This window comes from Chiloscyllium plagiosum, unplaced genomic scaffold (assembly GCF_037043375.1).
Source record: "Chiloscyllium plagiosum isolate Xiang-an unplaced genomic scaffold, Cpla_swu_hap1 HiC_scaffold_8, whole genome shotgun sequence".
Classification (NCBI taxonomy): Eukaryota; Metazoa; Chordata; class Chondrichthyes; order Orectolobiformes; family Hemiscylliidae; genus Chiloscyllium; species Chiloscyllium plagiosum.
In genome coordinates, this window is record NW_028270146.1 from 85,100,247 (window position 1) to 85,113,559 (window position 13,313).

Sequence of the window (13,313 nt, forward strand, 5' to 3'; positions counted from 1 at the left end):
ACCTACATGTGACTCCAGACTCACAACAATATAGTTAACAGCCCTCTGGACAATTAGGGACGTGTAATAAATGCTGGCCCAGCCAGTGATGTCCACATCCTGTGAATAAATTAAAAATAAAAAAAGCTTGAGCCACAGAAACAATTGAACAACAACAATTGCTCCAAGGAATTTAATGAAAGTGACATCAGTAAGAAATATTTTCAGCACCAAGCCATCAGCAAGAATAAATAATCAAAACCTTGACCAGAAGAAAACGTTTAGGAGCACTTCATGAGACGTTTACAGGTGGAAAGTTATAGGGAAAAAATTGTGGATCTTTGCCAATCAAACACATGACTGTTGGTAGTGGGGCAATTAAAATTGAGGAATTGAAATTTGCAAGCTGTACCTAGATCAATGATTGTCCCCAAAATGAACCTCTACACCAATGGGTGTAACATTTTACATATTCCAAAAGATATGCTTAACAACAAAATTATACCTACAGCATTTTGCACCAAGTTGATTTATAAGCTAATTACTGGTTGACTGTCTGCACTTTCCAGACTGTTCAGACAGTAATTTCACATCTTCAAGCAATAGCTCAGATAAAATATAGTATTTACACAAGGAAGGGCGTACATCAGTAATACTTCCTAACTTGCCATGTAAAAATGTCAGTGATAGTTTATTCTGTGGGAAATATTTGACTTCTAACTGTGTTTTTGTTATGGTTGTAATAATTATAAGTTGCATTCGTAATAGGTGGTAGGATTCTTATACCTTCATCAAGGTGTTTGCCCAAAACCTCATTTGAAGACGGGATCTTCCGGAAACTTAGCACATGAAAAAGGTACAATATTTGTGTTTATGTGATAGCCATTCAATGTAAATGCACCATTGCTTCAACATTTTCAACACCTCATTTACACTCTATGTAATAACCAGAAGCAATTATTAAACTCAACATACTTTCTAAATGCCAGCTTCTTGTCCCTTCATAGTACCCCCTCAGTCTGCTCTGTCCAGAAATAGTTTATTTGACTCCTTCATAAAATTCACCTTAAGGGCTTTCCATTGTAACTTACACCACAAGTTTGTTTCTGTTTGTGTAAAATGAATCTGCTTGACTTCTCTATTACTGGTAACATCCTCATTTCTAATCTCCACATACTTGCAGCCTCTGTCATAGCGTATACTTTGGCTGGGTCTGCTTTGCGAAGCATCTTTCAGAGTATTGAAACCTTCGGTTTATCCTGCTGAAAGTCTCTTTTTCCAAAGTGTACAAGCTTTTTTTGTTAAACTGTCCAGTTGGTATACCTACAGCAATTATAGTGGCCATCCCCTACGATTGTGTTTAGGGGATAAATGATTTGGCATTCATAGTGCCACCAGATCACTGGCCAATACAATGAAAGGTGTGTATTCTATATTTGAATTCTGGAGTGCTGGACAGATGGTTAAAAACAGGCTTTTTGCAGTACATTTCTGTGTCCCTTATACTTTGTCAATCAATTATATACACTTCTCGATTTGTAATCCCGTTGTTGATATCCTGTTACTGAGTTTGCTTTTGTTTGCTTGCACCAGCACAACTGATGATTAAATATTTATCCATAGTAAATCGTTGTATATCCCTTCTGCTTAGCAACCTCCATGATATTAATTTAAAATGCACGTGTATTTTAAAAATGCAAAAATTTATCTTATTCCATTTTGACCGACTGACTGAATAGCAGAAGCATATGACTTTGAAATGTGCTTTTTGGTTTAATATAATTTAGTAAATAAACGCTAAAGGAAAATTTAGGCAATTCTGCTGCATCTGAAATAATTCCCTAATATTTCTTAATTACCTAACAAGCAATAACTCAATTAATGCAACTCAAAAGAAAGTGTTTATAGGATATCCAAAAGTGATTCAAAACCTATGAAGTTTAGACATTGATGTTGTACACAGAAATGCGGTAGAATTTCTGTACAGTAACGTCCCAAAAGCAGATTTGAATGATTTGTTTTCAGTCATGGTGATTGAAAGAGTAATTTTGACCATGACATCAGGAAAACCTCTTCGAAAAGTGTCATGGGTTGTTTCATGTATGATTATGGGGATTGCACTAAATATGTCTAGGGAAATGCTGACTTCACATAGAAAGGGTAAGAATTCTGTCAGAAGTAACACAAATGAATATGACTACAAGCCAAATGAATTGAAAGTGGTAACACATATGAAGATATAACCATTTATGAAGATGAAGGAAGCCATATGCTTAGAAATTACTGATGGCAATTATTAATGAATATACACAGAACACATTCATTTTGTATAATTTTGTCTAGTTTGTTAGTAAGCCATTAAAGTAGAAGTTAGAGAAATATTACATTTTATTTTATTTGCTGTATTCATAATAACATTAATCTCTAGGTTATATTAGATAAACATATTTGTGCTTGCAGAGAAACATTTGAAAATTGGAGCAAGTTCAAATGAAAATAATGCAGGAATATAAATTCCATTACACGAGTGTATAATGAAAGCAAAAAAGAATGTACCCAAAGATAGCTCCTTATATGTATTCTCACGCTCACAGTTCCAGCTCTGGCTTCATTGCTATAGCCATTTGTCCATGTCCTTCCTCTCTACTCCAATCCAGTGTTGATCACTTCATTGACATGTTCCTAACTGCATTCTTCACAATGCTGAATTTATTATACACCTTTAGCCTGCTGAAAAGGAGTATGGTAGCATCATAGTTATGCTGACAGAGACGTAATATGGACAAACAGCTGGAAAACTCAACAGGTCAGACAGCATCTATGGAGAGAAGCAGAGTTAATATTTCAGGTTGAAGACCTTTCCTCAAAAACGACAGCTGGGAAATTTCAATTCTAAACTCTCTAACTTTAATCCTAATCCTAACTCATTACATAAATCAATATAAGAAACTAGTCACAATAATGGCGATTGTGTATCTATCAGATTGTCATGAAAAACTCATTCTTTTGTCTCATGTCCTGTGGGGAAGGCTAATCATTGTCCTTACTCAATCTGGTCCTCCGGACAAAGAGGAATAGGATGACAATGGAATGCCCTTTTAAAATGCATTTTGAATGCCCTTAATAGTGTTCCTATGAACACTACTTGTTCATAGGTTGTGAGAATTGCTGCCAAGCCCAACATATATTGTCCAGCCCTAATTGGCATTGAGGAGATAAAGTTGAGCAACATTTTTTGAAACTTACGGATTATTTGACGTAGGTACACTCACGGTGCTGTTAATAGGGGTGGGTGTGGAAGGAGTGGGGTGGTGGGATTGGGAGGGTATGGATGTTGATTCTAGTATTTTGATCCAGTAACTGTGAGGGATAGTAATTATAGTTCCAAGTAAGGAATATATATGACTTAGAAAAAAGCTTGAATGTGGTAGTTTTCACGCACACCATGCTGCCTTTGTTCTCCTCCGTGGTGGTTTCCAAAGGTTTGGAAGGTGGTGCTGAAGAAATGCTAGAGATTTGCTGCAGTGCATCTAGTATATGGTGTGCAGTTGTGTAGAGAGTGAATGTTGAAGGTGGTGTATGGGAATTCAGTCAAGGGGACTATTTTGTCCTGGATCTCACTGTGCCTTTTCCCTATTGTTGGATCTGCTCATTCAGGCAAACAGAGAGTATTCTATCAAACCTTGATTCTCCTTGAAGATGGTGGACAAGCTCTGCGGCATTAGGAGGTGAGAAATTCTCAGCCATTGACGTGCTCTTGTAGTCATAGTATGTATGTGCCTGGTCCAATTCAGTGCCCGATCAATGATAAGCCCCAGGGATGCTGATAGGGGATTCAGCAGTGGCAATGCTATTGAATTTCAAGGAGACCCATTATTTCTTCTAGATGGTCATTGCTTGGCACTTATGTGGCATGAATATTACTTACCTCTTATCAGCCTACAAGGAAATACTGTTGAGCTTTGCTAAATGTGGTCATGGACTGCTACATTATCTGGGGAGTTGTGAATGGAACTGAATGCTGCAATAATCAGGGAATATCTCCATTTCTGACCTTATGATGGAGGAAAGGTTATCATCATAGCAACTGAAGATGGTTAGCACAAGGTGACTAATCCAAGGTACTCCCGAAACTGTGTCTCAAGACTGACATGATTAGCCCTCAATAATCTCAATTGGCAATTGTTTGTGCTACGTGTGACTTTTTAAAAAAAGTACACAGGATTATGGGTATCGTTGGGTAGATCAGCATTTATCGCCTGTCTCTAATTGCCCTTCAGCAGGAGGAGGTGAGCCCCTTTTTGAACCACTGCTATCCAAGGGGAGTGGGTACACTTATAGTGATGTTATGAAAAGAGTTCTAGGACTTTGATCCATCAAGATTGAAAGAATAATGATATGTTTTCAAGTCAGGATGGTGTGTGGTTGGAATGGAACTTGCACATGGTGGGGCTCCCATTCATCTGCTGTCATTATCCATGTAAGTAGTAGAGGTCAATTTCTTTTCACCACAGGATGACATAAGTTTCATCCAGAACCTGCACAACGACACCTTGCAAGACTGATTTTGAATGAGATTTCTGATGTGCTGGATGAACCAAGCAATCTGCACCCCTTCCCCTGTAACAGTTTCAGCAAAGAGATAACTTGGTAATGAAGGTCATTTAAGTGATGTTTACTCACCAGAGATTCCAGGAAGAAGACCACTTAGCCAGCTAGATTCCTCAAATATATAATTGTTTCTGTGAACGCACACTTTTGCCCGATAAGATTATAGCTATGAACATCATTTTATCAGGCTGGGCTATTAACAAGCATGTTACTGAATGCAAAACAGATTCCTGACCAATAAGGCTCAAGATTCTGAAAACTTAATTCCAAACCTTTTGCCTGCCATCAGACAACTGAATTTTGACCTCCTGCCAAATTAAATTCCCCTTCCCATTTCCAAGTGCTCTGGGTAGCCCCAGTCCTGATGAAAAGTTCTGACCTGAAATGTCAACTCCCCTCCTCCTCTGATGCTGCTTGAAGCATACTGTGTTTTTTCCAGCTCCACTCTTTATCCACTCAGACCCAGAAGATTCCATCCATCATGATCCTTAAATCTACTTTGTTGACCAAAGGTCGGTCACCAGCACTAACATCTTATTGCGTGGCTAGGTGTCCAATTACATGGCTTGCTGTTAAATGTCTTGGGACGTTTTACTGTATTAAAAGGACAATGGAAGTGAAAGTTACTATTGTTCTTTTTTATGCTTTTCTCTGCACCCATGCCCTTTTGTTTCAGCGTAATCTGGAGCTTCGGACTTTAATGAGCAGGGAGCAAATTTTTCTCTGTGATTCTTTTAATTGTTTGTCACAATATTAACAAAAGATCTTTGTTCCTTTACAATGAAGAGCAACATTGAATAACACATCATGCACACTTAATTTTTCTCTTACATTGCAGCATGGTGGCTCAGTGGTTAGCACTGCTACCTGACAGCATCAGGGTCCCAGGTTTGATTCTAGCCTTGGGCAACTGTCTATGTGGAGGTTGCACATTCTCCTGTGGGTTTCTGCCAGGCACTCTGGTTTCCTCCCACAGTCCAAATGTGCAGATTGGGTGGATTGGCCATGCTAAATTACACGTAGTGTTCAGGGATGTGTAGGTTAGGTGCATTAGCCATGGGAAATGCAGGGTCACTGGGATAGAGTAGGGGGATGGGAATGGGTCTAGGTGGGATACTCTTTAGAGGGTTAATGTGGACTTGTTGGGCTGAATGGCGTGTTTCTACACTGTAGGGATTCTGTCAAATATAGTTCATTGCACATAAGTCAATTTGCTCAGAAACCATAGATCACAAATCTAGCTTGAGGTGTATTCAGCACATAGCAGATTAACATAGTTTAACACTGTCAGTATAACAATTAATTAGATTAACCCCTTAAAAGTAAAAGTACCAAAATCACAGCATCACATTCTTCTCAATAAAATATATTTATAGTTTCAACTAAAATATAGGAAATAATAAAACTGTATTGAATATGATTTCATTCAAGGTTGCTGCTTGTTATAAAATTATTATTTACATAAGCATTTTGCAATCACCAAACTTTATCTTGATTAATAAACTTCCGGCACCACATTTCTTGATCATGACCCACATTAGCAATTTTTTTTTAATTGTTGCATTTCCAGGAGGCAATGTTTAAATAACTCTTCTTTTACAAAGCACACAAACTATAGTTTAGCTCAAAGCATTCAACAAAATAATTGTCTCTTAAATATCCATAACACAAATGTAAACAACCAGAAAATTGAAAGAACATCAAACTATTCACATATTTCTAATAAAGGGAGAGCCTGCAGAAATAAATCAATTCAAATATTTGTATAAATTAGCTAAGAGTTCAAAGCATCCAGCTGGACTGGATAAATTAAAATATGTCTTCATTTAATTAACCAGTAATAGTGGTGATTATCTTAATTAGCTTCCAGATCTTCCAATTCAGTAGAGCTCATGCAGTTAAAGTTAATATTCTGGCCTCTTATAATGATTTCAAATTATTCCAATTCTGCTAATGATTTTTATTAAAAGGAGAAGAAGGCAATAATTAGATGCTATCAACTTAAATTTCAGTAAACATAAACCCTAAGATTGCCCAAATAGAATGCTATTAAAATGCTATTAAAATAAGAGGAGTTCCAAATGTACAAACTGAAGATCCATATGCCAGTAAACCACAATGCAACTGTATTGCAAATGGTTAAAATCACACAATACCAGGTTAAAGTCCAACAGGTTTAATTGGAAGCACACTAGCTTTTGGAGCGACGCTATCATTTGCAATCACCTGATGAAGGAGCATCGCTCCAAAACCTAGTGTGCTTCCAATTAAACCTGTTGGACTATAACCTGGTATTGTATGATTTTTAACTTTGTACACCCCAGTCCAACACCGGCATCTCCAAATCATGACCAGTATTGCAAATGGATTGTGTACTTTGAAATTGCAGATGACTATTAAATTTCAGAATTAAAATTAATTCTCATGTCATTTCGTCAACACTGAATCAGCAAGTCACTTAGCTGTCAAATCTACATTTGCTCATCTTTGTTGTCTCTTGGTCTGACAGCAATTTGATTGAGAAGTTTGCATCCCTACCTAGCCTTGCCTCACCACCTATATTTTCTTCCAGTCATAAAACACTTGAAGATTTTTGCGCTCTTCCAACTCATGTTGTTTGTGTATCCGTGACTATTAATGCCATACCATCCATTTTTCTGCCTTCACTTACCTCAATACTCAGCTCTGAAATTCCCTCCTTAAACATCACCACCCCTCTGCCTCACTCTCCTGCTTTAAGATGCTTGTGAAAATTATTTTGTTTGACCTGATTTGCAGCAAATTTATTTGTAAAGCTTCCAATGAAGTACCACCTTGAGATGCTGTGCTGCATTAAAGACACAATACAAATGCGAGCTGTTGTGGTGGTCTTTATGTCCCCTTTCAAGTATGAGAGACATCAACTATGTCCAAATTAATTGGCAACATGATGTAAGGTGTGTCATTTATATATATTTTAATCATACTGATGTTAGAGTTTGGATTTTAAACTACTGTCATGTGGGTTTTGGTCTGTCTGTATGAAGGAGTTTAATGATTAACTTATTATACTTCTGGAGCCATGGTTTTTATTTTGAAACCACAATGAGAAAGAGACTTCCTGGAGTGGTCATGAAAGCGTGTTTGTATTGGAAGAGTGTTGTAGCAAATATCGTAAATATTGAAAAACAAGCCAAGTTTGTTGGCAAAATAGCTGGGAAAGCATATGGTGTGGATGACACAAAGAATCTGCAGAAAGATATAGATAGGATAAGTGAGTGGGCAGACGGAATATGATATGGGGAAATGCAAGGTTATGTATTTGGCAGGAAGAATAGAGGAGCTGGATATTATTCAAATGGAGAAAGACTACAGATAGCTACAGGACAGAGAGATTTGAGAGTCCTTGTCCATGAGTCATAAAAAGCTAGAATTCAGGTTCAGTGGATGATAGGGAAGCCAAATGGAATGTTGGCTTTCATTTCAATGGGAATAAAAAATAAATGTAGGGAGATTTTGTTAAAACTGTACAAGGTATTAGTCAGGTCTCAGCTAGAATACTGTGAAATGCTTTGGCCCACTTAACTGGGGAATGATATATTATGGCATTGGATGCAGTCCAGCAGAGGTTCACAGTGCTGCTAGCAGGCATGGAGAGACTGTCTTATGAAGGGAGATTGAATAGGTTTGGCTGCCACTCATTGGAATTTAGAAGAATATGAGGCTACCTTATTATAATATACAAGATTCTTGGTGGAGTTTTGAGAAGGTTTGTAGCTCAGGTTGAGGTTTTGGATATAGGTTTGCTCGCTGAACTTGAAGGTTCATTTCCATATGTTTCATCACCCTACTAGTTAACATCTTCAGTGGGCCTTAGGCGAAGCACTGCTGAAGATTCCTGCTTTCTATTTATATGTTTGGGTTTCTTTGGGTTGGTAATGTCATTTCCTGTGGTGATGTTATTTCCTGTGGTGAAGTCATTTCCTGTGGTGAAGTCACGCAAGAATTCCTAGAAGCATGGCATTCCAACTGGAACTCTATTAACAAACACATCGAGTTAGACCCCAACTACCATCTCCTGAGAAAAGGAACCAGAAGTGACCTCACCACAGGAAATAACATCACCACAGGAAATGGCATCACCAACCCAAAGAAACCCATACATATAAATAGAAAGCAGGAATTTTCAGCAGTGCTTCGCCCACTGAAGATGTTACCTAGTAGGGTGATGAAACGTCTGGAAATGAACCTTCAAGCTCAGCGAGCAAACCTACATCCAAAATTCTTGTTGGACTTGACAGGATAGGTGCAGAAAGATTGTTCCCCCTTGAGGGAGAGTTTAGAACCAAAAGGCATAATCTCAGAATAAGGGATCACATGTTTACAAAGAGATGATTTTTTTTATCTCAGACGGTGGTGAATGTCTGGAATTCTTTACTGCAGAGGGCTATTGAGGCTGTGCCATTAAGTATATTCAAGACTGAGAATATAGATAGATTTTTAATCAATAAGGAAAAGGTAGGAAAGTGGAGTTGAGGATTATCAGATCAGCCATGATCTGATTGAATGGTTGATCAGACTCAATGGAATGAATGGCTTGCTTCTTCTCCCAGATCTTATGGTTTTGTGCGCAGAATATCTTGTTTTTAGTTAGATAAATAAGGATTGAGATTTCCTTTGCTTAGAGGAAACTTCCAAAGCTTGAAAAGCTTTTGGTTTCAGTTTGGACATATCCTGGTAGAAGTTGGAAGTATGCAACAGTTTCTCCTAGAGAAAGGGAATGGTTCATAAAAGTTATGAAATCGGTTACATCAACATAAGGAATTTTGTTTAAAAGTTCCTGATCTGAAGTGATTGGTTAGAACCTTGAAAGGATTATTTGAAGCTGAGAAAATTTAATCTCAGTTGTGTGAAGACTCAATTAAGAGACGAGCAGATTCTCAAGAATTGAAAACACCAATTAAGACAAGTTTATAAATACAGATCGAGTACTGTGAGAGGATACTGTTAGGATAGATGGACTATTGTATTTTTAATGTGTGTTTTAAAATTTTTCAAATTGTGTTTTATGTAAATAACTTGGTTTATTCCATTTTCTCTTTCTGTTTGTGTAATAAACATCTATTTTATTGTTAAAACAAGATGTAGATCAAGGAGTGCTCATATTTTAGTGAAAGACCACCTCTACATTTTTTTAAAAATGACTTATTAAGCCAGACTTTAATCTGGGATCTGATCTGTCAAGTAATAACATCAGCTGGGATCATAATGCAAGAAGAGGTAGTGAAAGGAGAAATGCTTTTGTGATTCTACAGTAGATACAATGTATACTTTGTTCTCACACAGGAATGCAAGAGCCTAACAAGAAAATAATCATTCATGGGTAACGAACCAGAATGAATCAGACAAATTAGAATAGGAGAACACCCTACTTTCAGTGGTCATGACATTGTAAGTTCAAAATTAGGATGGTTGACACAAATAAAACAAAGACAAAGGTAACAGTTTAGAAAAGAGCACATTATAAGGAAATAAGGATAGATGTAAAGAAACCGTGAGAGAACTTATAATACAAAGGTGGAAAAACAGTAAAAAATCTGAAAAGGTTAATCAGTAGAATTATAAAGAGAACCTTAATGGGGTCTGAATGACGTGAGCTCTGGTGAGATGCGTAATAGAATCGGGGAAATAGGGTGAGGCCCATCTTGACACTGAGATCATTTTGTTCCATCCTTTATGCTCGCCACAAGCAGCATGGTGAAATTCTTGCTATGCAGTGGCCAGTTACGCAACTGATGTTACTATTCCTGGTTAAACATGTTGTTAATGCCACATTTTTGCCTCCTCAATATTTAGAGTATCATCTGACCAGACTCAAGCAAAAAAGCTGGATATCAGGATATCTCGACAAGGAAACCAAGAGCAAGCACCTGACAGATTCAGCTCACCACCCGCTCTGAAAGACTTGCATGTCACCACCATCTCAGGCACACTCCATTGGGACCAGCCACAGGTATCTCTGTATCCACGGATATTAGCATCTGACATGTGCCTCTACAAGCTCTCAAGGCACAAATCCAATCAACTTCTCAATGCTTCTGCACTTCAATGCTATACCTCACGCTGCACCAGCAGCTGTCATTGTGATGCTGCAGCAAGGACACTGTGTGCTCAGGGACATGCACACAGCTCATTGACAGGACCAGGCTGCGTGTTAATGGAATAGCACACAGTCAGTCTGAGCCTACCTGGATACTCACAGCATCCCCACTTTGCATTGCCTTGCCTTGACTTTGTTCCTGCTGTCTTGCTGCACTGTTTAATGTAGACAGGAAGCTTGGCATGGTTGTCAGGAGGCCTCAGTCAAGTCAGTGGAAAAAGCCTTTATTTGGGGCACATTAAGTCAAAGACAGCCTCCAAAACCAGTCCAGGAGATTCATCGTCTGGATTCTCTCCACATATGGAGTGGCACGGTGGCTCAGTGGTTAGCACTGCTGCCTCACAGCGCCAGGGACCCAGGTTCGATTCCAGCCTTGGGTGACTGTCTGTGTGGAGTTTGTACATTCTCCCCGTGTCTGCATGGGTTTCCTCCGGATGCTCCGGTTTCCTCCCACAGTCCAAGGTTGTGCAGGTTAGGTGAATTGGCCATGCAAAATTGCCCATAGTGTTAGGTGCATTAGTCAGGGGTGAATGTAGGGGAATGTGTTTGGGTGGGTTGCTCTTCAGAGGGTCGGTGTGGACTTGTTGGGCCGAAGGGCCTGTTTTCACACTGTAGGGAATCTAATCTAATCTAATCTAATCTAATATGGCACCAGACATCTAGCAGCTCACCATCCATCCTGACCATGACTGTCCTACTGGGGCTGATTTCCTGCTGGAATGAGAGAAAAGAAGGAGTTAAGGGAAATGAAAGTGGTTAGCACCATGGTCATTTTTGGTCTAGGTGGGGAAGTGTACTGAGTGAGTAGGCAGCATTGAGGACGTGTAGGGTTACTGGTGGTGGGTGAGAGCAATGGTGAAAGATGTTGCAAGCAATAGTGAGAGTGGTAGAGCATGAACATTGGTGGAAGGTGGGTACAGTGGCAGAAACAGAGTGACTGTGAGTTATTAGAGGGAAGATGATTGCACCTATGCTGGCAGAGTGGAAAAGATCATTGACCTCCTTCACTCTGCCATGCAGTCGTCCAGACATCTGAGAGTGCAGAGCAGGATTTCAATCTTGGACGAAGCTGGTATGGTCTGGTGTCACGGCATTAACTTCTGGTCCTTGGGGGAAGACAAAGTTCTGCCTGTACACCACCCTACCCAGCAGGAGCCCCTGCAAAGGGTATCTATTTCTCCCGATCTGCCTGTCCAGGGTGAATGTCAGACGCTTTGTGGGGAATCTCTGAACTGACGGGTCTTGTCTGGATGCAGGCTCAAGAGTTGTCAAAGAATGCTGGGATATCTGCTGTGTGGCGATTTGTTCCCAGAAATTGGACATGAGCCACGGCAGAGAGGAGTGGTGGGTAATCAATGAGGCACGTTTGGTAAGACAGAGCAAGAGAACTTGCGAGCCACATGTTGAAAAACAATCCAAAAAAAACTCAGTGCAACTCAGACTTGGCCAAAAATGTACAATAAAACTGACAGGAACTTATACCACAGAAACAGTCCATTCAATTAATAATACATGTGATGGCTTTTCGAAAGCGCTTAGCTCCACAGGCCTCAATTTTTGTCCAATAATCTGTCAGCTTCTACCTGTTGGCCTTCCTTCTAGAATTATTTACAGTATCAATTTCCATCTTTTCCATGATAAATACCACAACCAGCTGGGTATTTGGCCAAAGATTTTGAATCTGTGATCTTTAATTTTGTCTCCTGCCTTGCAGAGGTTTACTGTCTCTACTTCATCAAAACTTCTCATGATCTTGAAAACCTCTATTAGGTCACACCTCTTTAGCTACTCGATTCCACAGAGAGCTGACCCAAACTTCTAACATCTCTTCATAACTGATGACATTATTCCCTAATGATTCCTGGAAAGCTTCCATAGGGTTGTTTCCACATTGTATTTGAATACTCAAGGTATCAGATCCTTTTTCATAAAGCATGTCTTGAATAATACTGCATTTTTACATTAGTCTTCCCAAATTGCAGGATTTCACACTTCTCTGGTTTGAATTCAACCTGCAATTTTTTTCCTATTTTTCCCTCCCGATTATGTCACCTTGAAATCTGCATTCCTTTCCTCATGTCTATCCACTGCACTGACATGTTTCTTATCATCTGCAAACACCAAAATGCTACATTCAGAACTAGATTGTTTAATGCAAGTTGCAAAGAGTAATAGGCCCAAAACTGATACTGGAGAGACTCTATTGCAACCTACCTCCCAGTCTAAGAATATTCAACTTTTACCACCTTTTCATGCCTGAAGTGCAATGGGAATACCTTTCTTGCATGGCTGAGAGCAGCTCCAACAACTCTCAAAAAGCTTGATACTATCCAAGACAAAGCAGCCCACCTGATTGGCATTACACCCATAAACATCAACTCCCTCTACTACTGATGTTCAGTAGCAGCAGTGTATCCTATCTACAAAATGCGCTGCAGAAATTTGCCAACACTCCTTCGACATCACTTTCCAAAACCATGACTGTTTCCATCTAGCAGAATAAGGGCAGCAGACACATGGGAACACCATCAGCTGCAAGTTCCCTTTCAAATCAGTCACCATCCTGACTTGGAAATATATTACT

At 39.2% G+C, this 13,313-nt stretch overlaps 1 long non-coding RNA gene across 1 annotated transcript; it reads left to right on the forward strand.

The window, feature by feature from the left end:
- The first annotated feature begins 810 nt into the window (after positions 1–810).
- Positions 811–12,051, forward strand: LOC122553775 (uncharacterized). The gene is made up of 4 exons (XR_015757962.1): positions 811–835; positions 3,637–3,707; positions 7,369–7,526; positions 10,426–12,051. It is a non-coding gene; the product is annotated as an uncharacterized LOC122553775 (long non-coding RNA).
- The last annotated feature ends 1,262 nt before the right edge of the window (positions 12,052–13,313 follow it).